The sequence below is a fragment of the Cygnus olor genome, chromosome 2 (assembly GCF_009769625.2).
Source record: "Cygnus olor isolate bCygOlo1 chromosome 2, bCygOlo1.pri.v2, whole genome shotgun sequence".
Taxonomy (NCBI): domain Eukaryota; kingdom Metazoa; phylum Chordata; class Aves; order Anseriformes; family Anatidae; genus Cygnus; species Cygnus olor.
Window position 1 is genome coordinate 153,898,446 of NC_049170.1, and position 26,269 is coordinate 153,924,714.

The 26,269-nt window shown below is 40.9% G+C and overlaps 1 long non-coding RNA gene across 1 annotated transcript in view; it reads right to left on the reverse strand.

The window, feature by feature from the left end:
* Positions 1-8,093: 8,093 nt before the first annotated feature.
* Positions 8,094-26,269, reverse strand: part of LOC121064980 — a 582,402-nt gene continuing 564,226 nt past the window's right edge. Inside the window, exon 4 of the long non-coding RNA XR_005816851.1 lies at positions 8,094-8,243. This is a non-coding gene — a long non-coding RNA (uncharacterized LOC121064980). The remainder of the gene's footprint in view (positions 8,244-26,269) is intronic.

Here is a 26,269-nt window from a genome sequence, read left to right on the forward strand (position 1 = left end):
GGGGGCCCTGGGCCATCTATGTAGCGTGTGGCATCCCTGCCCATAGCCATGGGGTTGGAACTAGATGATCTTTAAGGTTCCCTCTAACCCAAGTCATTCTATGGTGATGTTCTATAATGTTCAATATAAATTTCTTCTCATAACAAGTAAAGATCTTGTTTGTGTTTATCAGTAAGTTAGATGACCAAAATGTTATCAACCTATCACCACCACAGGATCCTTATTTAAAATATAGCTAATTACTCAATGATAGGGTGAAAGTCCATTTCTATTTAAAATGCCTTTGGGAAGAACTCTTTCACCTGGCTTTAAATGTTTGTAATGTAGAAACCTCTGTCGGAACTAGCTCCAATTAGAGTCGATGAAAAGAAATAAGCACCCTCAAGACATGAATCATCTGATCTGTTTTAGCTCTCTATTTTACAAGATGAATCACCTCTTGCCTGCTTTTCTTCAGCTACATCAACCAGATGACTTGTTCACATGTAGACAATTACCTTGTAGATATTTCTGTTTGAACAGATGTGTATCACCTTTTCTGACAAAACACGTCCTTTAGAGCTTTTTGATATTTTGTATGGTCATATGGAGAACTGATTGTATGTAAAGGTTTTGAAAGCATACAGAGTATGACAAGAGAAAGCTAAAATGGCAGCTGCTGAAAGAATGGATTAGATCAGGTTAGACCACCCTCTGTGTCTTCTGATCACCCAAGAAGAAAAGAAAGACTCTCTTAATGCAACCCTAAGCTAGCAGAATTAATGCCACATACTGCGTCACCTACTATCCCTGTGTGGAAAGGCAGAAACAAGGGTGAATGATACTACAGCATGTACCATACTCTGAATTTTGTCTTCTCCCCATGCCAAAACTGTTGCTGCTCATTGTGTAGCTATGCCCAGACACTTGCAGCTGTTGAATTAGCAGAACAAACTAGCCACAAGAGTACATTACCTCTCTTGTATAAGGTCACCAGTGTAATTCCTACCTGTAATGGGGAGAAGGGCTGACAGAAGAGGAAAGATCAGTGAATAAAATCAGCTGGGAATATAAGACTGGATGAAGGGAGGACAGAACAAAATGAGCTTTTGTTTTTGTGGGAGAACTAGCCAAGAGAATTTGTAATACTCAGGAAAATTTTAATAAAGTAATCAAAACAGGCAAAACAAAGGACATTTAAAAGATCTATAAAAATATAGGACAGGGGTGAGAATTTCATTTTAATAGTCACAAGAAAGAAAAAGATGTCTAAATATAAAATACAGACTGATGTAATATTTACTGTATTCCTTTACATTTGTGACTGAGGCATTTTTACTGGAAGCATGAGAAAACCCCCTGGTCCATCCACCTCTTTCTTTACAGTTGTTATTACAGGGCTACAAGCTCTCTGGGAAAGCAAACATCAATATATTTGTCTGAAATCCAAAGCATGGGACCCTGGCTATGGGGTCGTTCTACAAGTGGCTATTCTACAAGTTTGAAAAAAACACGTTTTTTAGAAGGATCTCAGTATAGTCACAGAATAATTGAGCTTCTCACAAAGTGGGCTGTTTGGTATATCCCAGCCAAAACAAAACAAATGAACAAACAAATAACCACACCACCAACAAACAACACGATGAAGTACTGCCGTTGTTCTCAGAACAATTTTTTAAGCAAAAAGTGAATCAAAGAGAAAGAACTTGTTTGTGTCTGCAAACCCTATTCCCTATTTAAACAATCTCTGGCATCAAAAAAGGCCAATTTTCCACGCTTTGAAGGGGATATATGCACATAAGAGAGAAAATGACTAATATTAAAAATATCATGCACAAGCAAGGAAAACTGTTTTATTTTTTTCTTTTAATAAATAAACAAACAAACAAAAACAGTGATAGTGGTAATCTACAAAGAGAGGGCCATTAATTTCAAAGTGTTTCCCAGATGCCTACCAGCTACATGCAACACCACAAAATGTACCCACTGTCTGAGGAACAGCCCCCAGATATGTTAGGCACTCCATGGAGGAGAAAAAAGAGTGATAATTTGACTAAAGACACACTAGAAAAATTGCTGTGCCTGAAGGTCTTTACTGTTCATGGAGAACTGGCATGACTCTGTTACCTGATCCACTCAATAATAATCAATAAATTTCACAGACCTGAGCTTTGCTACTTTGAAATGTGGAAGGAGCAAATAATGTAATAGTCATTTGATGCTCTTAGACATTGGAAAGTAACCCTGTATGCACAACTTCTAACCTCCTAGTAAATACAAAGTAAGAGAAATGTAAGCTAACATATTTTACTTCACTGATATTTTAATTCACCTCTTACCCTCTGCGTCTTGTTCAATAACCTAAAACTATTTTTCTGTTAATCAATTATCATGTTTTTGATTTTAGAAAAAATCTTGTCTTGAGCAGCAACCAAAGTGAAGAGATTAGTTTTTTAAGAGTGCTTAGTAAACTTTTTTTTTTTCCCTTTTTCTTTTTGCATTGATTTTAAAAAATATCAGACCAGACGTTGCCTCTGGTTGCTACTAAGATCCACCAGTATCTGACAGATTTTGAGAAAATTAAATCTCTTAGTTCAAGGAGAAAGAAGTCACCTTCAGTAAAATATATATTATCCCCAAATTTTGTAAAGTTGACAAGAATGTTTGGCTCCTACCCCCACTCCCAACTCTGGTGCTATCCATCTCTGAAGACACAGCACAAAGGAAATACAGTTAAAAAGATCAATGACCTTTGAACACACAAGTCTCTGAAAACAAAGTTGTTTTGCTTTGTTGTCAGCAAATTTAGTATTCCATTCATGAAGCATAATTTAGCCAACCTATTAAAATGCAACCATAGATCTCATTAATGAAAAGCTGCTAATTTAGCTTTTCTCCAATTATAGTGTAAGGTTTGGTGTAGGAAAAAGCAACAACAACAGTAATCAACAACAGAAAAGCTTCTGATTTCTCTAGCCTTTCCATTGTTTGCAGTCAAGAAAAAAAAAATGAAACAGTTTTCTTCAGAAAAGAGGACATGAAAACAATTATGTTACTCTTCCCTTTTTAAATTCCCTTTTTCCTGTCTACATCCCCAGCTCCCTTTATCAGGGAGGGATTATTATCAGGAATAATAAAATTGATTACTTATGGGTAAAGGATAAGTAAACCTTATGGAAGGTGAGATTTTGTGTACCATTCATTTGCAAAGGCTTTAAATGTTCATAACCCTTTCCTTCTAGTGATTTAAATCTGTATGGCTTGAGTCAGACCTCTCTTGGACCAGTTTTACAACTAAACAATTCCATTGGGCTTGTTTCTCCAATGCATTGCATTTTGCACAGTAATTTATACCTGAAAAAAAGTGAGTGCTAGAAGTTACAGCCCTGCTTTGGGACAATTCCTCACACACCTTGCAGAGAGGCAGATGATTACCTGCAAGGCATAAAACAGCAGAGAGCTGAGCCCTTCGCTTTTTATGGTTTTATTATTGACTTACTGCTGCACCCAAATCAGCTGTTTTGCAAGAATCATTCAGATGCAAGCCCAGAGTATACTCTGTCAAAGAAGGCATGGATATGAGCAGTGTTCCACTTCCCTGTCCTATCCTGTCTAGTGCAGGGATCCTAATATTGAACTTACTTCTGCAGTATTAAACCATTTTCGCAGTACTACATGTGAAAAAAAATACTAATATCCACAAACAGTTTTCTCCCACATGTTCTCCCTTTAGGCAAAGAGAGATGTGCATTAGTATTTTTCTTTAAGAATCTGTCTTGGGTTTACATAGCAAGGTTTTGGTAGCGGGGGGCTGCAAGTGTGCCCTCTGTGAGAAAAGCCCAGCAGCTGCCCCATGTCAGATAAGGGCCAGCTTAAGCCGGCTCCACAGGGACCCGCTGCTGGCCAAAACTGAGCCCCTGAGCGATGTTGTTTGTGCCTCTGGGAGAGCAGATTTAAGAAAAGGAAAAAAGCAGAACAAAACAAAACAAAACTGTTGTGCAACAGCAGCTGGGAGAGGGGAGTGAAAGATAAACTCCTACAAAGTCAGTGTAGCAGGAGGGCAGGAGGTGCTCCAGGCATGCAGCAGCAGTTCCCCTGCAGCCTGTGGAGAGGCCCCTGGTGGAGCAGGCTGTCCCCCTGCAGCCCATGGGTCCCACATGGAGCAGATCTCCACGCTGCAGCCCGTGGAGGAGCCCCCGGTGGAGCAGGTGGATGTGCCCTGGAGGAGGCTGCGGCCCATGGAGAGCCCCCGCAGGAGCAGGCCCCGGGCTGGAGCTGCAGCCCGTGGAGAGGAGCCCATGCAGGAGCAGGGGGTCTGGGGGGAGCTGCCGCCCGTGGGGGACCCGTGCTGGAGCAGTTTGCTCCTGGGGGATGGACCCCGTGGGACGGAGCCGTGTGGGAGCAGTTGCTGAAGAGCTGCTGCCTGTGGGCAGCCCCCGCAGGCTCAGTTCGGGAAGGACGGCATCCCGTGGGAGGGACCCCACGGGGAGCAGGGGCGGAGAGGGACCATGAAGAAGCAGCAGAGACGAAGCATCAGGGACTGACTGCAGACCCCAGTCTCCATTCCCCTGCGCCACTAGGGGGGAAGAAGTGGAAGGGGATGGGGGGGGGGGAAAGGTGTTTTTAGTTTCTCACTTCTCTAGCTTGTTAGTGCTGGGTAATAAATTATATTAATCTCCCTATGCTGAGACTGTTTTGCCTGTGACAATAACTGGTGAGTGATCTCCCTGTCCTTATCTCAATGCTTGAGCCCTTTTCATCGTATTTTCTCCCCCTTTCCCTTTGAGTAGGGAGAGTAGATGTGCTAGAGCTTGGCTGCCCAGCTGAGTAAAACCACCACAGTATAATAAAATCATAGGATCATGTAGGTTGGAAAAGACCTTCAATATCATCAAGTCCAAGAATAATGCATGCAGAAAGCTCATATCCTTCTGCTTTCTGAAGACAGCCTCTCAGCAGGACATGGTGGCTGGCCATAGTGCCACACTACAGTGACTGACTGGCTTCTGAGACTGCTGTGCTTCTGGTCATCTCAGTGCATGTGCTGAGGAGCTTGGTGTCTGAACCTACCCTTGGTAATATGGATATGCAAGTGGTTTGCATATCATATGGAAGAGAGTTGATATTCCTCATGATCTTTATTCACCCTGTAAATCCATTTACAGACAGAGACAAATTCCCAGGAAAGACTTCTGCTTCTAACACAACAGAGTTTTACCACTCTTGAATTCTTTGCCTAAAGAAATCCTCTCAGCCCTTGCCTTCATGCTAGAGACTGACTTGTTTTTCCACACTTTATGCATTGAAGACTTCAAAGCAGGTGGGAGGACTTTGCACTTTATGTGCTATTTGCTGGTTAGGTATGGTAGGCAGGGAAGGATTTGTATGCCATAGCCAGTGGGTGTCTACAGAGGGCTGTATCACCTAGGGTTTCTTAAGCTTTACAAACTTCCTGCCACTTCATCCAGCTGAAAAGTGACAAAGGTGTGAATAACCCTGACCAGTTTGTCTCTGGCTAGAATGATGGAGGGAGTACACCCAGTTCTGCTGTCATGTACGTTAGAGATTGTTGTGAGTTATTCCAGACCATGACTCTACCAAGCCATAGTAAATTCCAGTAACAATAATTTCAACATATATGTACCTCTTCAGATAGCAGCCTAATTTGTTACTAATAAGGAATGGAGCTTCAAGTTGGATGATCTTACAGCCCATGTAAACATGAGAAGGCTGCCAAGTCTGCCAGCATAAATCCCCAAGACTGCTATTGCCTTGTGTTGAGAAAAGCTACATAAAAATGTAGGTGATGCCTCTGCTTTCTGAAAAAGTAAGCAAAGGATCTATTTAGTATGTATTTTCTGGGAAACTGCTTCTGAAGACAGAGGTCTGAAATTGGAGTATATAAGACTGCTCGGTGTTTCATGTATCACACATCCAGGAGTCAGGAGGGAGAGCACAGAATACATCATTGCCTGTGAGATCGCAGGTTTAGGAAACAACCAGTTCACTGTGGGCGTGCTCAGAGGCCTATTATCCTAGTCACTGGTGGCTTGATATTCAACACAACATCAGTTCCTCAACCACTGTAACACTTGAAAATTTAATGTGTTAATCCTCAGAAGCCCTCTACATCATAGCTGAAGATTATATCCATTACCCTGGGAAGGAGCCTGAGGCAATGAGTGAGGGCTTTGACAGAAAACTAAAATGAAATGGCCTAAGAACGTCACTACTCAGCTTTCTGCCCCACTGTTATTTCAGAGATTTCCACTGCTCCTAAGACAGAGAAGCTGTAACCTGGCCTATTAAGCAGTAGGATTTCCTCACTGTCTACTCAGTTCTTCCCACATTCTTTCCCTTCCCAAACAGAAAGCCAGGTCTCTCCTCCTTCTACCTCCTCAGCTCATTTTGCATTTGGTGGTTAAAGTCAGCAATGGGGTCTCGAGCAAGACCTGTTTAACTTTTGTGGTATTTCCCACTCACCTCAGTGGGTTGGAGTTTTCTTGGTCCAACTCTAGAGGAAAAATTTAACATGAAATGTCCCAAGCAGTTACAGAATCCCTGGAGAGGTGTCTAATTTTAAAATATTCAAGATATTTAACTTTGGGTTCCAGTTGCCATGTAAGCACAATGGATGCTGTTTCTGTGCCAAATTCAGAAAATCTTAAAGTATTTCAAGTTCCTAGTCAAGGAAAAAAAAAAAAGTCCATAGTCAAAGGTAAATATATTTGCCTGGCACATCCTAGGATCTTTATCCCTGACAACATGAGAGATACACGAGAACCTAAATCTTAAAAGTTTTTTTTTCTTGTCATTTTAACATACCCGGGTGTCCTTGTTTGTACTGTTCCCTGGGTGGATTGCACTTAATCTAAATAGCAAAATAGAATAGAGGAAATGTTGACCTTGTCTTCACTCTCTTATTAGCATTTTAATACCTCACAACATTACAAATGCACCATTGATAAGTAATAAAAGCTATAAAAGTAGTAATTGCATTTATGGGCTCTTGATTGGTTTGAATGTGAGTCTAGCGTGAGTGGTGAAGCATGTCCTGCTTACCTCCTGCATAGTCCCTAACCCTCCCATCCATCCTTATGCTAAGGTAATAGCACAGAAAAACTAAAATCCACAGTCAACATGAAAAACAATTACAGGAGGTACTGTGATAAACAGCCAATGCATTTGTCAAAGGTGTCTGTAATTGCTTAAGACAATTACAGAAGTGGATGTAAAAATGCAACAGGAAAAGGAAAATATCACAATAAGAACTCCTAGAAGATGAAGCAGCACTTGCAAAGAAGCATTTTGACAGTTTTGGTAAGGATGAATTCCAAGAGAAAAGTTTATGGTTGCCCTTTTGGCCATATTTTAATGATAAGAATGAACACCCTTTCTTTTCTGGGGTCTGTCCACATCAGCAAGGAACCCCAAATCAATTGAGATTCTGAGTTAAAATTGGCCACTTGAAAGCCTCATAATAAGGCCAACTGGAAAACAAGAATGGTATTTTGTGAAAAAAAAGCCATCTTTGACATTTCCGTGTTTTCCTCAGTCCTCCTGGTAATAGGGATAGACAGCAAGAGAAAAAGGTGAGCCCAGGTCATCAATGTCTGGCTCCAAGACTAAAGCCTCTGCCAGATTTTTTGGGTTCTATGTCATGGAAGAGTCTTCAAGATGAGAAGTCTGCTGGAGCCTGACAGGACCCACCTGTCTCGATTGAGGGAAATGCTTCTTGGCCCATAACCTGGTGAGACTGGTTGAGATGGCTTTTAAACTAGGGTCGGTGGGAGAGGGGGTTATGGTTAGGAACACTGAGGTTAAGCAGATGCCACCTGAGGGTGGCAAAGCTAATGGGAGCATCTGTGCTGCGCCGGGGAGCACTGTGGGTTCAGGAGCACATCTGAAATGCTTGTATACCAACACACACAGTATGAGGGAGAAATGGGATAAACTGGAAGCTTTGGTCCTATCCCAGAGTTATGATATCATTGGTGGGATAAGTCCCATGACTGCAGTGCTGGGAAGAAGAGCTATCAGCTATTCAGGAGACATAGACAGGACAGGCAAGGTGGAGCCGTTGTGCTGCATGTAAGGGAGAGATAAGACTGTACAGCCCCTGATGTTAGGGGTGACACAGTAGAAAGCTTCTGGGTGACAATTAAGGGGACAGATAGCAGATGTTGTTGTGGGTGTCTACTATCAACTGCCTGCTCAGGACGATGGCATGGATGAGCTATTCTCTAGGCAACTAGGGAAAATCTCTGAACCGTTTGCATTCAACCTTACTGGAGATTTCAAATTCCCAGACACAAACTGCTGTGACAAGCAGGTCTAGGAAATTCCTAACGTATGTAGAAGATAACTTCCTGTCACAAGTACTGAGTGAGCCACCTAGTGAAGGTGCCTCCTACATCTGTTTTTTTTTTTTTGAGAACACAGAAGGCCTTGCAGTAGATGTGGCAGTAGGTAGCTGTCTTGGCCACAGATGTCATTAAATAGTTGAGTTCAGAATTTTTGGCGAAAGGACAAAAGAGGTCAGCAGGGTTGTCACTCTGAGATTTAAGAGAGCAAACTCTAAGTTTCTCAGGGAGCTAGTTAGCAATGTCCCTTAGGGATCTGCTGTAGAGAGCTTAGGTGTCTGTGAGAGCTGGTTGCTTTTCAAGAACCACCTTTTAAAAACCCAAGAGTAGGCAATCCCACTGTGCCGCAAGTCAAGCAAGTGAGGCAGAAGACTTGCTTGACTGAACAGAGAATTTTGCCTGGAACTGGGCAGAAAAACAAAATATATCATCTCTGGAAGCAAGGTCTGGCTTCAAAGGGAGAGTACAGAGCTGCAGTTGACATCTGCAGGGAGAAAACAAGCAAAGCCAAAGCTCAGCTTGTGTTGACACTGACAAGTGTGATATCAGAGAAAAATAAAATAAAAAAAAAAAAGGCATTTTAGAGTATGTCGACAGCAAGAGGAGGTCAAAGGAAAATACTGGACTGCTCTTTGATGCAGATGGTTACCTAACAACTGAGGATGAGGAAAAAGGCAATCCCCACATATAAGAAATCAAGCTGGAAAGGCAGGAAGACTGGATGGCTGATCAAGGACCTGTTGGTGAACTGAGATGCAAGAAGGAAATGTACAGTTGGAAAAGCAGGGACATGTGGCCTGGGAAGAGAAGAGGGATACTGTCTGGATGTTCAGGGATGGGATCAGGAAAGACAAAGCACAGACTGAACTGAGCTTGGCAAGGGATGCAAAGAATAACAAGAAGGGATTCTATAGGTACATTGACCAGAAAAGAAGACCAAGGAAAGTGTACCCCCTCTGACAAATGAGAAGGGAGAGCTGGTAATGACAGACATGGAGAAGGCTGAGGTACTCAGCAACTTCTTTGGCTCAATCTTCACTGCCAGTCAGGCTTCCCATGTCTCCCGTTTCTCCGAACCTGTAGAAGAAGACTGGGGGAGCAAAGTCCCTCCCACTGTCAGCAAAGAGTGGGTTCAAGACCACCCGATGAACTGAACAGGTACAGTCTATGGGACACGATACCATGCATCCCAGGATCCTGAGGGAACCGGCTGGTGGCATTGCCAAGCCTCTCTCCATCATATTTGAAAAGTCCTGGCAGTCAGGTGAAGTCCCTGGTAACTGGAAAAAGGGAAACATCACTCCTGTTTTTAACAAGAGTACAAAGGATGACCCAGGGAACTACAGACCAGTGAGCCTCACCTCTGTGCCTGCAAGATCATGGAACAGATCCTCCTGGAAGCAATGTCAAGGCACACGCAGGACAAGGAGGTGACCCGAGACAGCCAGCATGGCTTCAGCAAGGCCAAATTGTGCCTGACCAGTCTGGTGGCCTTCTATGATGAAATAACTGCATCATGCATCAAGGGGAGACTGACTGATGTCATCTACCTCGACTTCTGTAAGGCTTTTGACATGGTCCCACATGACATTCGGATCTCCAAATTGGAGAGAGATGGATTTGAAGGGTGGACTATCTGGTATATAAGGAATTGGCTGGATGGCCACACCCAGAGAGATGCGGTCAACAGCTCTAGGTCCAGGTGGAGGCTGGTGACGAGTGGTGTCCCTCAGGGGTCCATCTTGGGACTGGTACTGTTTAATATCTTTATCAATGACAGAGAGAATGGGAGGGAGTGCACCCACATCAAGTTTGCAGATGACACCAAACTGAGTGGTACAGTTGATACAACAGAAGGACGGGATGCCATCCACAGGGACCTGGACAAGCTGGAGAAGCGGGCCCATGTGCACCTAATGAGGTTCAACAAGTCCGAGTGCAAGGTGCTGCGCCTGGGTCGGGGCAATCCCAGACATGAGGACAGACTGGGAGAAGAACTCATTGAGAGCAGCCCTGCAGAGAAGGTCTTGGGGGGTTCTTTTGGACAAAAAGCTCTACATGAGCCAGCAGTGGACGCTTGCAGCCCAGAAGTTCAGCTGCATCCTGGGGTGCCCTCATGAGGCCCCACTTGGAGTACTTTATCGAAGTCTGGGACCCCCATCAGATGAAGGATGTGGACCCTTTAGAGCAGGTCCAGAGGGGGGCCACAAATATGATTAGAGGGCTGCTGCACCTCTCCTATGAAGAAAAGTTAAGAGGGCTTTGGATGCTCATCCTGGAGGAGAAAAAGCTGCAGGAAGACCCCATTGCAGACTTTCAGTACTTACAGGGGGCCTATAAAATGATGGAAAGTTACTTTTTACATGGGCAGATAATGATTGGACAAGGGAGAATGGTTTAAAACCTAAAGAGGGGAGATTTAGGTGAGATGTTAGGAGGAAATTTTTCACTCAGAGGGTGGTGAGGCACTGGGACAGGTTGCCCAGAGAAGCTGTGGATGCCCTATCCCTGGAGGTGTTTGAGGCCAGGTTGGATGGGGGCCCTGGGCCATCTATGTAGTGTGTGGCATCCCTGCCCATGGCAGGGGGGCTGGAACTAGACGATCTTTAAGGTTCCTTCCAACCCAAAACATTCTATGATTCATTCAATGATTCTATGATTCCATTTTTCTGTGAAGGTGGAGACATTTAATGACTTTTTTGCCTCTTTTTTTTTTTTATAGTAATGACTATAAAACAAACAAACAAAAAAAGCAAAAAAAACCCAAACAAACAAACAAAAAAAAAACAAAACAAAAAAACAGCACAAAATCCACCTTTGGCAGAATGCTGTCATCAAGAAAATACCTTACATACTCCTCCACACTGATGTACTAATACATTTCTTACCAAAATAAAAAAAAAAAATCTTGAAAAATATTGCTTTTTTGAAAAAATCCTAGTAAACATTTTAGGGACAATTCTATCACCACTAGAATTTAGGGTTCTTTATAATTAATTGCATAATTTTTACTCCAAATTATTCTCAGAACCGAGTCAATCCCAGCTGGACTGTGGAGCAAGACAGCTACTACACTACCTAGGCCTCATATAGAGTTTCTTGTCCTTCTCAGTCATGGTAAGTGTTATTAGCCACACTATGAACAAAGCCAAACACAGACTAAATAGAGTAATTTCCCCATTGATACTGTTAGACAGCTTGAAAGCTCAGTCTCTGACCACTGGTAATCCAGATCTGCTCCTGCTTCTTACTGAGTGCAGTTAGACTGAATCAAAGTGTCTACTGTGAAACTACAGTTAAGTCAGATGGACAATGAACTAAAATCAGTGCAAAAGGGCCTGTATCTCAGGTGGTTGTAACGTGGCTCAGCTGTACAGTCAGATGGGTTTCACTGACAAAAGCCAAAGCTTTGCAAGCCCAAAGTTGACACCCTACTTAAATCTCTTATCAAGGGCATAGATGGAATTGATTACCTACCCTAGTGGCTCAGAATGAGTAATGACTCCACTATTCATCTTGCCCATCATAGTTCTCCCCTGCCCTTTCTTCATCTTCATTTCTTAAATCCTAATAAACTCCTTGCATAGTTGCTATTACATCATTTTGAGCTAAGCTCTCTTGATAACTTTCCCTTGTGTCTTGCCTGGCCAATCCTTGGATATGAAAATTTTATAAACTTATGAAGCAATAACATGGATTCAGTATGGAGTTATTTTTCCTCTTACAGAAGAGAACTATCTGGGGATGTCATAGACCAATTTTGGATTTTGCAGTACTGTTAAGTGCTGTTCTTTTCCAGAAAAGACTAATCAGCTCAGTCCTTAAAAATGCCATGGCATTTCTTAGGTACTTCCTATGCAAGTATTGCTGGTTTTGTGGGAAATTTTTGTACCTTTTTTTTTTTTTTTTTTAGTATAATTCATCAAATCTAGATATGCTCATTTGAATTAGTAGTATACAACTACATTTATAATCGGTATCACAAATTTCAATCTAAAGTAGATACCTACTTTAAATAAAGAAACTTCAAAGGTGAGCGATGAACTACAATGTAGATATCCACACTGCAGATGACTGAGCTTTAGTTGGGATGAACCCCAATCGTTCTGTTTATCTAATTTTCTTCCTTCAGTCATATGTAACACCATCACTATTGGATCCTGCCCTGCTCTTATATTCCAGCTTAGGGTGTTGATGTTGAGGCAGATGTTTAGACTGTTCAGTCTGGATGTGCTTTAGCAAGGGCTGAAAACAAAAAACAGGAGCTGTTGGTCCAATGCATTTACTTCTAAACAAGATGTTAAAGACTACTAGCTTTTGGAGCAGAGACATTTAGATGCTGTCTCTAGATGTTCTCTAACATCTGAATTTTGCTCAGGCACTAAAACATGAGCCAGCAGTGCATGCTTGCAGCTCAGAAGGCCAACTGCATCCTGGGCTGCATCACCAGAGGGGTGGGCAGCAGGGGAAGGAGGTGATTGTCCCCCTCTGCTCTGCCCTTGCAAGGCCCCACTTGGAGCCCTCCATCCAGGTCTGGGGCCCCCAGCACAAGAAGGGTGTGAATCTGTTGGATTGAGTCCAAAGGAGGGCCATGAAGATGATCAGAGGGATGGAGCACCCCTCCTATGGAGAAAGGCTGAGATAGCTGGGGCTGTTCAGCCTGGAGAAGAGAAGGCTCTGGGAAGACTTCATTGCAGACTTTCAGTACTTAAAGGGTGGTTACAAAAAAGATGAACAGTGACTTTTTACATGGGCAGATAGTGATAGGACAAAGGGGAATGATTTTAAACTAAAAGAGGGGAGATTTAGATTAGAGGTTAGGAGGAAACTCAACTCAGAGGGTGGTGAGGCACTGGAACAGGTTGCCCAGAGAAGCTGTGGATGCCTCATCCCTTGAAGTGTTCGAGACCAGGTTGGATGGAGGCCCTGGGCAATCTATGCGGTGTGTGGCATCCCTGTCCATGGCAGGGGGGTTGTAACCAGATGATCTGTAAGGTCCCTTCCAAACCTAACCATACTATGATTCATTCTGTAATTCTATGATTCTGTGACTATAAGTTGCTGCTGTAGCCTTTCTAAGCAGGATTTCTCTTATATCCCGGAATCCATCTACACTGCCACGAAGGTCCAGATGGCCAAAGCATACAGTATAATTGTAGCTTTGCAAATGAAGACAGCTGAGTATAAAGAGCGAACCTCCATGCATAAGAAATAAAGAAAGAATTGTAAGGGAACGTTTTAGACAAAATAATGCTAATATTAAAAATAAAAATCAAATCATCCAAATGCTCGTGCATGGGAGTTCAATCAACAAATTATTTTCTAACTTCTTCATATGAGTTAGGCTATCTATTTCCTCTGTAGCAGGATTTGGAAGCTGCTTGGTATCAGATCTACTTTTCCATGCAGAATCAATGAAATCTAACGAACTCATGATACATAAATACGCAAAGTGCTTAATGCTTGTGCAGGATGTAAAATACCAACAGGATCCTGTGCAGTATATGGTGTGGGATTTCACACTTTTTCTCTTATTTCCTTTGTGAATTTCATTTTCCTTTGTCCTGTGGAGCTGGATTGTGATTTCTGTTGGGTCTAATAGGAGCTTTTTGATAGAAGTACCGCTGGCACCTTTCTTTTGTTCAGACCATTCACTTTGTTAGGTGGTTGGGTTTTCTCTTATTTTACTATTTTTTTTCTTCTTTATTTTAAATTAAAGCAAAGTCCACTGCTACAAGAAAAGAAAATTCATCCATTTTCACTTTCTGCCTGATACAGATCTGACAGATTCACTACTTCCCACCTCCTCCCCCCTACAATCTTTTTATTTAAAATTTTACCAATCCTCATTCCTTAATAGGCCCAGCTCTGTGGGTTTCTATTTGATCAGAGTGTGGTGAGATCCATAAAACCCAGTACCCATTTCATCTTACTTCAGCGTCATCATCCTTCATCACTGTCCCATAACACAATTCTCCTACTACCATTCTGTTCTCTACTTTCTGTTTACTTTGTCTCACTTAATATGTTGATTTCGACATGCTGCATGGTAATGGCAAGACATTTAGGCCTCTGCACCACTCATAGCTATGGTTAATTGACTGAATATTTCCTAATCTTGCTTCTTCCTGGACTTTCTGTAAATGGAAATCATTTTTCTGAGCCTTGCAAAGAAACTGCAGACCACTGCTTCATTGAAGTGACCGATACTGTGAGAAGAGACCATCCTCCAGCACTTGGTCTCACTATGATAAGATAAAACTGGCCAAAGAAACACACAAATGTGAGCTGTAGTTATGGGAATTCCATGAGATGGAGAGGAAGATAGCTTTTAAAAGCTATGAAACCTATAAAACCAAAATGCAATGATTTACCATTACCTGTCATTGGGGTGTGTGCTGTTTACAGTCCACACTCTTAGATCAAAGATCTTGTTTGATTAAAACTATATGTTTAACAACAGTAATACCACTTATGTGCAGAAAGTGTTCAGTTTATTTCTATAATAATAAACGCATAGTCCTACTGTATTTAAAGGATCTCAGAGAATCTTGTTCATATCTTTTCTACAAGGTAGACACTATAAGTTCTGTCCTCATTTTCTCTGTTGAAAAAAGTAGGAGTGAAATGCATTCAAGATGACAAAATGTGTTTGCAATGAAGTCCTTTGACTTTTCTACTTGCTGGATATATGTGCTTCCAAGAGTTGAATAATAACTAGAAAGTGCCTGTGAGATTTATTGTACTGCACCTGACCATTGGCTCATCCAACTCCATGTATTGTCTTCTAAACTGATGCATGAAATTAATGTAGACAGAAACAAGGTCATTTCAAATGAAAAAGACTCCTATGCACAGGAAAAGAATGCTGCATCTGTTCTAAAAAATGTAAAAGCTAACAAGGAGCTGGAGCCTGAAAACGTGTGGACAAGAGGCTGTGATTAGCTGGAGGGGATAAAAACAGTGATAAAGAGAAATAAAGAGGCACTAACTACACTTTTTTATGCTTTCAGCTGATTAATATAACAACCAGCAAATGATCAGTATAATGTTTGGTTCATTAACAGAACTCATAATTCCAGTTCTGTGATGTTAAACATAGTGCCAAGGAAGATGATTTTGTGCCAAACTTTCTATAACACCTGGTGCTAGGAAAATAAGCTTTTTTTTTTTTTTTTTTTTTTCCTCTTTTATGAAGAAAAAGACATTCCAGGGCTTTTTCTCATGAAAGTATACTATCCTTTAAGCTCTGCATTCTTATTCTCTCTCTTTTTGAATAAATACACAACATATATATTCAAATATTCTCACTAATCATGTACTCTCTCTAAACGAGCAAAAAGACAACCTCAAGGTGACTGTCATTTCACTGGCTATGAAAGCCACTTCACTCATGTTAGCATGTATGACCTTGAATCCTACTGAGGCATAATTACTCATGCACAATTAGTTTTGTAGAGTTTAACACGTTTCATTGGACAAGGACATGTGACATTCAGATAAAACAGGTCCTGATATAACCAATGGCCTGAATTATGCACTCAGAAATATCAATGTTCACAACAACATCTCTTCAGTTTTTCATGTGACTGCCATTCTGAGCTGAGTCAGAATCAAAACCAGGGCTGTTAAGATACTGATATTGCTACTATCCTACTTTTATTTAGTCATCAACAACAGCTCTTCAAACCCTACTTAAAGGAGTTCAGATCTATCAGGACTTCTAATGCAGAAATGGATATTTGGGCAAGAAATTATATGCTCAGGATCGTGCAGCTACAGAATCCTACTCTCTAGCCAGGGCTTAGTATTATATCACAAAGCTATAACGTACTTCTGGTGGGTTGACCGCGGTCAGTTGCCAACTGCCCACCCAGCCACTCTGTTGCTCCCCCTCCTCAACAGGTTAGAGGCAGAAAATAAGATGGAAAAGCGCTCATCCCTACGTGAGTCTGCTGCTGTTGCCATTTGTAGGTTCAGCAAACAACCAGGATGACCATGTATCAAACATACAAAAACACAGAGCAGACAGATGGCCAGGTATGCCAACAAACACAGAGACCAAGGCCTTTACCAGCACCCACACAAACACCACCAGCACATGCACAGACATGAAAAACACAGATGACTTAATCCTGCTCCTCCTTTCCAGATGATCAGGATCGAGGTTTCCTTATGGTCATACATACTTTTAAGTGTGTTCAGTAACTAAGCACAAACTCTGGCCCCCTTATACAACCATATCCTCCAACCTTGCATCCTTCCAGGTGCTGGCTGGCTAGACCAGCTTGAGTTTCATGAGCAAATCATACAATACAGACAACAAGGTTGCACAGAAAATGGGAATAGGATTTAATAAAATAGAGCAGTCTGCAGTTCTCCATTTTCCCATGTTTGTTCTACCCTGATCTACCTTTATCCCTCCCTTTCCTACATTTGGCCCTTCCTTAAATGTCCCATAATAATTTTCATACATTTCCAAAACCCTCTAATGCTTACCGCATAAGAAGTTGTATGCAACCCCACAAGTCCTTTTGAAATATCCCATCATCAGTTTTCTCTTTCCTGTGGGACATGTCAGAAGGTTATTTCCTAATTTCTTATCAGTCACTAAGTTCTGATTGAACCTCCTCAAGGCTTTGACTCATTTTTTCAATGGCCCCTAAGCTAGTGACCTGAGGTCTTTGGTCTTTTCTGTTGTCTATTATCTCTTGTTGTCCTTAGGGTTTGTATATCTAGATGTTTAATTTATTGTTTTTCCTGTCTCTTATCTTTGCTTGTTATCTTTGCCTCTTATGCTGATAGCTGTTAACCAGATGTCCTTACATTCCACATTTCCTTGCATCATTCAGTCTTCGGATGAAAGAGTCTGAATTAAAAAGAAAAAGACAGCAAGTAAAGCTGAAAGCATGCTAAAGGCTTTGGCTCCAGGGGCTCAGCTCAACAGCTGAATCCTGAATTTCAGTTTACAAGAGGTGCCAAACATCCTTCCTTTCTATATTTATCAGCTATTTATATACATTACAGGACAGACCAAGGCTATGTGGAAATGAATGTGCTGTGTATTCAGTGTGCAATGGGCTGTATAAAGGTTAGTAAGAGCTATTCTCAATCTTATGACACTTTGCATGAAATTACACAAGAAATGAGAGAAGTAGTATTATCTCTAATAGGTTAATCTCAAATCATGCAGGAGTTTTATAATTTTATAACAGACTGAGAACAGGACCTTTCCCTCTCAAGTTTCAGCTATTTAGCAACATGAAAACATCACCAAATTCAAATTTGGAACATTCTCCAGATGCAAGGGTAAAGATGAAATCACAATTCCCCTCTAGGACACTCCACAGCTTCCCTTAAGGCCTGCCAAGATTTTGTTCTTTTTTCATAGTCCAAGAGGGTCTTCAAAGCTTCCAGTCACAGACAAATCCTTCACCTTTTTCCCAGAGTAGTGCATTGCTGATCTAGGGTCACTTTTGTACCAGTTTATGCTCCAGTAAGAAGGTCTCACTCAGCTCTAGTTAAAGAAGAGAAATTAATATAAAAGAAAGAGGAGAAATTAAATTAAATTAGCACTGGCATGCTGGCACATTCCTCAGTCATGGATGACTGTTGTAATGCTGCAATTGTGCTGTTATACACAACGAAGTCTAAACAACCCTTTGTAGTCAGTTACTTGGCTGTCATGTCCATAGCATGATCTCCTCATCTTCACCTCATTGCCTGTGAAGTCAACAGTCTGCCTGAGGGCTGTCTCTGGTTTGAAAATTTGCTCATGTGCACAGGGTTTGCTCTGCTCCAGAAAGCATCTTCCAGTCCTAACTTGCAGGCTTACTGTCAAAAAAGATGACAGACATACTCTAGAGGGCATCTCCAAAGGCTAGAAGAGGTATACCAATGCATAAATGCTAAGTGTGTGGTTTGTGGTGTTAGTGACTCTTACTGATTCCCGACCAGCTAGCTGTGGTCTGTTGTGCACTCACCTGACCTTGCCCATGGACAAATGCTCAGTAGAAGCCACCATACTCTGCTCATGGAGAAATCCAAGCTTCAGTTTTTCCAAACCTCTTCTAAAATGCAGAATAATCAATTCTGTGTCTCCTACCTTCTCTTTCCTCTAAAGAGCAAAACTAGCAAATCTTAATATAAATTATTAGCATCACGTTCTGTTCATTTGTCCTTAAATACAAAATATTTAGTATTTAGTACAGCAATACAGAAACTGTGGATAAGAAAGTGAATCTCCTGAGGTAAATCAACCTGTGTTTGAGATGTCAATGGTAATAATTGGAATGTAATCTACACAGTCTACCAGATGAACTTTTTCAGAGATTTCCATCCTATTGATGTTTTCCTAGGAACTTTGTGTGAAATACAAAGGTTGCTTCTAATCTGCATTTCTGTTTTGTTGATATTTGCACATATGAAAAAGCGTGTGATGGAAGAATATTACTTTGTTGCTGAGTGCCTATTTTTGAACGCATGTTGACAAAGCCAACTCATGCAGAGCTAATTTATTTGGCTAGAGTTTGTTAAATCCTCATTTCTTCATAAAAAAGAATTTTCTTGTCGGAGAACTATTGGAAAAGAAATAGAAAATTTTAATTTCAATGATCCTTTAATTGTTGGTCTTTCTAAAGCTTGTCTGAAAATTTGCTTATCATTGCTTATAATCAAGTTTTGTTTAAACTTTTAAAATAAGCTAATATGTTCAAATACTAGCAGCCATAACTGAGGTATCTTATCAATCTTACTCTACTAAGTCTGTCTATCTAGTAGTGGAAAATAAAGTGTGTCTTTTGGGATCAACTTCATTCCAATAAAAACGGGAGATACTCTTATGTTCTCATCATAACTATGTAGCCATTTTCATCCCTCTTTTTTTACCTCACTTAGTTTTCTCTTCAATTTTATCTTATTTCTAAATTGGCCAGAGTTGACAAACTTGTTTTGGTGCTGTTTGTAAAATCCCTATTACAATAGTATCTTTAAATCTGGTACAAATATCTCTAAAGACAGGTGCATACTCACTGGTCTGTGAAAGGGGATTTCCCTTTCAAAATCCACAATACAAATCCATAATTTAATTTTATTTTACCAGGAAATAAACATTCAGATTGGAAATGCTCTTTCCACACCATTTCAAAAATAATGAAAATATGAGCTCCAAAATCAATCAGTTGATGTAGCAATGGAGAGTATCATACTCCTGAAAGAATAAAGTCAAAGAAACTGGCGGATCGTGATAAAGAAATAGCCATCCTGCTGAAGAAGTATGGTAGGCGCTAATCACTGTTGCTTTTTATTTCCAAGTTCAGGTTCCCCTTCTATCAGTTAGTGCTTGATTTATGGCTAAAATGTCTTAGTTTATCCCATTAAGCATGGATAACAACTGTTATCAACTCATGGGTAGCCCTTAACTCAAGTTTAACACATCTATGTGTAGTTATCTGCAGAGGGAGCCTAAGCTGCAAATATTAATAAATATATATATATATATATATATAAATCTACTCAATTCCTTTAATATTAAACCAGATGAAGGATATTTTAACTTGGCTTGAGTGAAGAGTACTTCCCAAACCTAAGGCAACACTCATTTTTGTGAATGAAAAGTTTCCTCTTGACTTTATTGGAAGATGAATGACATCTCCTGTTTTGTCTGTAGACAGATGTGCAGACCCCTCTCTTTGCACATGCTTTCTGTGTGCATTGACAGACCTATAACACAGAGAGGGGTGATATGACCTTATGTTTATATGCTCAAATATGGAGTGAGACCTAATTTGAGACACTGTTCCTGCAAAGTAATGGTAGGTAGGACATACATACACTGAGAAAACAGAGTTAGTCCCTCTTGTGCCTATTTTTTTTTTCTTTTTAAGGGCTAATACTGAAGAACCAGAGGCAACCTAAGAAAACTCAAACACCTACTTTTGCAGAATATAGAATATACTTTTCTTCTCTGTCCCTCTCATATAGTGCAAAGAGAGCAAGAACTGTACCAGCTCTCATCTAGTAATGCTTTTACTTGTTAGCCGTGGGGTAAGTAAATAGCTGCATGCTGACTACGGCATGGAAAAATGAGGTCTCTCTTGATGTTTAGCATATTAAATCATTACTTTTCAGCTTGAAAATGTTTTCTTTGCTTGCTGACCCTTCTAAATTTTCCAGTTACTCCAGGCAAAAGAGTAAAAATGTCATTTCTCTGCTGTACCAGGAACTTTAAAACCCAGTTTAATTCTGGAGATGTTGTTCAGCCCAGAGGTCTATGAAAAAAAAACCCACAGGCTGTGAAAAAGGGAATTGCCTAATTCTGTTCACTTTGCTCATCCCGTCTCATGCCCATAATGAGTTACTGCATAAATTAAAAGAGAAATAATTGTGTGACATTTCAGACCACGTGTTGTGGATTTTAAAGCTAAGATTTCCTGATGGAATCCAATCCATGTGTTTATCTTCTCCATGTTTACTATAGCAGTTTCCCAAGTTTTTTTCACACTGAAGCACTTGAAAAGTGGTTTCATGCATAATAATCAGATCAGGGTAAGGTTACATAACAAGAAAGCTTCACTTTCATCCTCTCTAGGTAATAGATGAGCAAGTCAGACAGGAAATCTGTCTGCTTTCATACAGGGTATATTTAAAAATTTATGATGCAATGATATCTTGTACTCCCTAGCTTTAGAGGAAAAAGCATGGTTTGATAAAGAGGCATCCTAAATCCAAAGCAAAATGTTAACAGAATAACCAGTGTACAACAGGAAACAGAACCACTGACAATATCAATCCTTTTATTAATCATTCTGTTGAGAACGGCTATTTATCAAGCAATGATTTTCCCAGTAACTATGGCTTACATGACTTGAACTTAAAGAGCTCTGGGTGACCCTTGAAGGATAAAGGAAATGTCAGATTTTCACATAAGTCACACAAGCCTTTGGTTTCCTGGGTCAGGGAACAATATGTGGAACTACTGTTAAGGCCATAATGGTTAGGCTTGCAATAAATCAGGGGAGGAGCTACAGAAGAAAAAAGTAGGAACATATCTCTCAGCTCCCCTTCCAACTACCTAAACACATCATTGTTGTGAAGAGCAGGTGGCAAAACAACTCCTCCTGGGGAGGAGAAGCTGGATGCAGCCCTTCCGGACGTATTCAGATGGGGTCCTGGCAAAGCTGTTGTAGGGCAGAGGAGAGTTCCTGGGTGGTTCCTCTCTTTCCAGGTTGGAAAGGAGATGGATTGATAGGCTTGGAGCCTCACTCATCTTCTCCAGACCTGCTCCAAGTTTCCCGCAAAACAAAGAACTGAAGGGGGAGAACTACAGAAGAGGTACTGGCAGAGACAAACTTCCTTGTAGAGGTGCTAACAGGAGGTCAGCACTCATCCCAATGACTGCAGACTTCTCCATTCTGGTTATTACTGAGGACAGGACTCGGTGTAGGGAATAAAGTGGGAAGTTTCCCACTGAGGAGGGATAGTGGGGAAATGCTTTTGATGCCAGCACATCAATTTATGAGTCATTTATTGAGGAGAATCTTTCTGCTGGCTTTAATGAAGGAAGGAAGATGCACTACACAGTGAGGGAAGTTTGCCCTGCTGGCGTTGCAACTCTCCATCTGTTCTGCAGGCAGAGTGAAAACTTTGGCGTCAAGAGCAGTGACATCAACGTTAAATGTACTTTTTTTGCTCTTTTTTTCAGGAAAAAATAAATAATGAAAAGAATCTGAAAGAAATGGATAAAAGTGCATAACTTTCCACAGGCACTTCTCCTACGAAAAAAAGAAAACAGTCTGGGTGGATGCTGAGTTGAAAGAATTCAAGAGTGAATATGTCAGTTAACAGTGATTTGGCTTGAATGATACCTTCCCAGAGGAAAGAGGTAACTCATAAAACTTTCCTTCTGGAAGAGCTCAGATTCCAACTAATTAATTGCAGTGAGGTATCTTTTAAACTAGAGGTGTGCCAGGGCAGATCCAGTTGCTCCTGAAACGCTTGCAGTTGCCAGCTCTTGTTATTACTACTTTAAGAACCAGCTCCAGCATATATCAACACAAAAATCTTTGGCAGTGTAATGATAATGCAGAAATATGGCAGATTTTTAATGAAAAATAATATCCCAAAGAAGACAAGAGGGGGAGGGAGCACAGGAAAATTGGTGTTGCTATGAAGCCTTCAAACATGAATACTTTGGAACAAAGTTCTGTGCCCTGCAGGCTCAAAGGTTGGTGAGCAGTGCAGCTGTCTAGGGCGGCCACATCATCACACATATTTTAAATATATAATTGCACAGATTTTCAGGATCTTGCCTTGTAACAGCCTCATAATGGCCATACTTACCTGACTTGGAGAGTGTTGCTTCTTCTGTCGTCTTCACTTGGCTTGAGACTCTAGGGACGGGGTTTGTTCTCTACTGAATGCCTGTTCCTACTTCGACTGTGTGTACTGATAGGGTTTGTAATGCAGCATGTTGGTCTATTGACTAAGCAGGAGGGAGATTTGTAGGCACCAAGAGTGGCACTGAGGCTGTGGGGTGCTACAAGGAGTGCCAACAACATCTGAGTCTCTTTCCAAGCAAGGTGCAAACTTCACGGCACCTTCCCCAAATGTGCCAGCTGATTTGTGCTTTTTCTTGCTTGGGAACTGAATAAAGAAATTCTCCTCAATAACCTTCAGCTTTGTTCTTGGTAACAAAACTGACAGAGGTGGGGTATGTCTACACCATTACACATGTGAATAAATAAGGATGGACTTCTCATTCCAGTTTATTAACTCTGGTTAAAAAAACTGCGTAGACAAGGGCACTTACTTTTTAACTAGCAGTAGCAGCTCACGGCAAAATACAAAGCATCCTGACACACCAAACAAAAGCTTATTCTGCTGTTTGTTTCTTTTTCGTTTTCATTGCTGTTTTAACCCGTGATAAGATCACTGTTTTCTCATGCTGGGCAGGTTGATCCAGACTAACCCTTCCCAGGTTTTTAGATGATATAGAAGATGTTCAAATACCAGGGTGATGGCTATCCTTAGAAAAGCCTTTACACATAGCTTGTAATTCACGTGCAATATAGCATGAAAGATTGAAGTTAGTGGCAGCTTTGTTTTGAATCTCTATCTCTCACAAGAAAGGAAAACTAAAAAAAAAAAGAGTGCGGAATGACCTAAATAACCTGTATTTTATCATGCTTAAAAATGGAAAGCAAAGTGGAACCTCCATGTTTATAGCCCTGAGCCCCACAGAGCTACAGATGGAGGTTGCCACTTTGAATTTTTAAATGAACGTTGTTCCTTAAAAAGTGCAGAGGAATAATAATAGGTAGCAGAAAACTTGCTCAACTATTCTGTTAGAAAGATGTAGGAAAAAGAGATAATAATGATTATCACAAAGTGGGGGAATAAGGTGGAAAAATAAACTATAATTTCAAAGCCATAAAAGCACTTGGGAGGCAGTTTTTCATCCACCTTTTTCTATGTCTGACTTTTACACATCAGAGCAGAGAGATCTCAATAGAAAGACAGTTTGAAAAGATTGATGAGAGCTAACAAGACCAGAGTTTTCTTTTACAAGTGACTCTGCATTTTGATTTAATATTCAGGCTTATTAGATGCAAAAGTATAAAACTCACAGTTCTGATTCAAGACAGAGCCCGGAAAAATGGTACTGCACAGAATCTGAGGCAGGGTTTATATAGCCTGGATGGCTCTGATCAGTCCCGCCACGACTTCCCATGCTCACATTTCTTCCTGAGATAGCCTGCCTTCTTGGGGTCCAGCTAAATAGGCTGCCCCAGGTGCTCAACTAACAGAGTTCACAGGCTAAAATTGGTGCTGATTTACTTTAAAACACTGTGTTTTAAATTGTAGAGCTTCAACAGCTGCTGTAAATAGCAGATGAACCGTTTCTGCAGATTTTCTCTAAGAAAGGGGTCAGAATGACGGCTGTGGCCAGGAAATATCACTACTGTCCTGATATGAGCTGTGTTCCATCCTGAAGCAGAGTACCAACATTTTCTTATTCAAGGAAGCACCTAATTGTGTGCTTACATTAAGCATGAACTTAAACTCCATTGACTATAATAGAGTTTATACATACATTTGAAAATAAGCATATGTTTATGAGGCTTCACAGAAGGCACAAAGTTTTGAATCAGGATCTAAGCTAATTAAGACAGCCAGCTCATCCTGAAAGCAGCTTCACGGAAGTCAAGAATACATTTCTGTTCTTATTAAAATAACACCAAATTTGTAGGACATACACGTTGCTATTCCAAGAGTTTATTCCTGCTACACAATCCAAACTGCTGGATATGGGAAGGGCAGGATCACCACACATTCTTTGCATACAGTCTAAATAACACAATTCTCTTAACATCAGGAAAGCACTTAAACATTTTACCTCTTTAGAAAGTTCCTTTGAATTTCAACATGGTCTCTGTGATCATATGATCCATGAATTACATCATGACGGTGAACTTGCAGTAGACATAGGCAAAGAGAGGTCAAACCATAATACATGAGGACAGATAGTTCAGTCTAGGACCAAAGTCTATGTGGGTACACACTGATGCAGCTGTCATGCTCACAGATATGTTTGCAAACAGTGTCATATCCACCTAGGTCCTGTTTTAACTCTGTAGCTTCAGGACAAAGGAAAAGTCCTAAAACCTCAGACACTAGCCCGAGTGACTTATTTTTGCAATACATTCAATGATACCTAATATCTTGCAGAAGTAGTGCACAAATGTTTTCAACATGAAACCTCAAGACTCTTTTTTTTTTTTTAACAGTAATATGAAATGCCTCCATTTGCCTACCTGTTAGAGTTCTCTAACAGATAGCTGTCTATCTATGAAAAGTAGCATATCTGTATCCTTCTCTTTCTTCCTTCTTGGAAGAATCCCTGTTTTCCTAGCTGCATGGATCTAGATCCATTTTCTGACAAACTTGGACTCTCATCTGTTCCCTAAATTTCCCAAATATTCCTATTTGCTCCTCGTATCTCCCTTAACATTTTTTTTTTTTTTTTTTTTTTGGTTCCCTCTGCTTCTGAAGTTCTCATATCCAGCTCCCTCCTCTACTCCATTTTTTCCTGGGGGTTATTTGTACTTGTATCATGGTTTATAACCCTGCAGATAGGCTCTTCACTCTGCCTAACAGAATTGTCATTGCAGATTTTAACAGCTTTTCACATAGCCAATATCAATAGCAAAGTCTCTTGGACATTTTGAAGAACCTTCTGGCATCAGAGCACTAGCTAAGGGTAAGATGGACAGGTACTATTTGGTCTTTGTTCAAATTCCTGCTGGACTCAGGAATGCAAAGGAGTGGTCATCCACAGTGTGCCACTTCCAATGTGAGAAATTTTCTAAGACTCACTCTTTGGGTATACCCAATCAGCAACCTTTTGCTAAAGCTGAGAACATTTTGAGCCACAGAGATATGTGGCTCAAAGGCTTATGTAAGTGAGGTGGGAGTCCTAGACTGGTTTACAGGTTAGATCTAAGTATTCAAGCTTGCACCGGAGATGGACTGAAAATAGTAAGGAACTTACTCAACAGGAAGACAAACAGTTGTATTCTTATACCAGTGGGAAGTGGTTCTCATGTTCTCTTAGCAGTTATAGGGGGAAACCTAGCTTGGTGGTAAAACCACCTGGATTACGGCAGCTGCAGTCTCCTTGCCCCCTTCAGACCATTGTACCTGGCCTGACAGGCTTGGCTTCGTACAGAACCATCATCCAGTTATGTATAAAAGCAGGTGTGGATTTTGCAGTGCTAAAGAGTTTGAGCTCTGCAGATCATCTCTTAAAGCTAAGAAAAAATTGCAATATAATATCTCAGACCCCCAGCAGCTTTGAGATACGGCACTGCAGTATTTTACAAGCATCTTTGTGCACCACAGCAATTTCCTCATCATTTTCTCACTTG